The sequence below is a fragment of the Syngnathoides biaculeatus genome, chromosome 8 (genome assembly GCF_019802595.1).
Source record: "Syngnathoides biaculeatus isolate LvHL_M chromosome 8, ASM1980259v1, whole genome shotgun sequence".
Taxonomy (NCBI): domain Eukaryota; kingdom Metazoa; phylum Chordata; class Actinopteri; order Syngnathiformes; family Syngnathidae; genus Syngnathoides; species Syngnathoides biaculeatus.
Window position 1 is genome coordinate 1,384,601 of NC_084647.1, and position 1,140 is coordinate 1,385,740.

The following is a 1,140-nucleotide window of genomic DNA, read 5'->3' on the forward strand; positions in this document are numbered from 1 at the left end:
GATCACTGAAAAAAACTTGAAATCAGAGACTGGAATTCCCTGAACGCAAACTGATGAGCCACTAAGCTTCTAGGAAAAATCCTTGGACAGATCACTGGAGCTTTTTGGTAAGTCACAAGCTCTCTCGGCTTTTTGATGCAAATAGATTATATAGACATGACATATATTAATGTGTCATGTCATTGTCCAAGCTGCTTATCCTCACAAGGGTTGCGGGAAAGCTGGTGCCTATCCCAACTAGCTTGTGGCGAAACGCGGCCTGCGCACTAAACTGGTCGCCAGTCAGTCGCATGGAAGATATTGACACCAACACCGAGTGGGAATCGATCCCATGCTGCCCGGACCAAAGGCAGGGGGGTGTACCACTACATCATCAGTGACTCCGTACATCCATTAATATAATACATATTAATTTTTCCTATGCTTGCGGTGAATCTCGGTGCCTTTTGATGATGGAAGAATTTTTGCTGTGAAACAGGACATTTTGAAACACTCGGTCATTTGTATTGTGATAATTATTAACCTGAAATTCAGTCAGACAGAGTTGAGGTGGGCATGGTGGGGGGGGGGGGGGAGAATAAAAAGAACCCAAAATAATAATAGCATAACAAAAGGATGTAATAGATTTACATAGGAGTTGGAGTCTTATCAAGCACTATAAGGATGCAAATGAGACACTTCCGGAAGCTTACGTGATCACAAAGTGCTGTGAATAGCAATTACAGTGACACCACACCAAGCAACTGAAACCCGTAGGCGTGTGTCCTCAGAGACATGGAAATGACTCACGTGGTGACACGCGTTTGTTACCAACAGTGTCTGGAGATGCTGTGTAGGCACAATGGGGACACGGGGGTTCAGACAGCAGAATATCAAAAGGCTTTTTAGAATGAAATGTTCTGCAAAGTGCCAAAAAAACGTGGTCTGTCTGAGGGCTTGGATCCTCCAGCAGAATGAATACCAAAAGCCACAGCGAAAACCTTCAAAGACTGCGGATAAAACTAAGCCCTACACCCTAAACCTAATTGTTTATACTTGTACGGAACATTTGTGGGTCCTTTTGAAAATGTAGTGCACCTTTAACATGACTACAAATGATTCCAAACATTTTAGATATTGACTACATAAACCACTGACAAA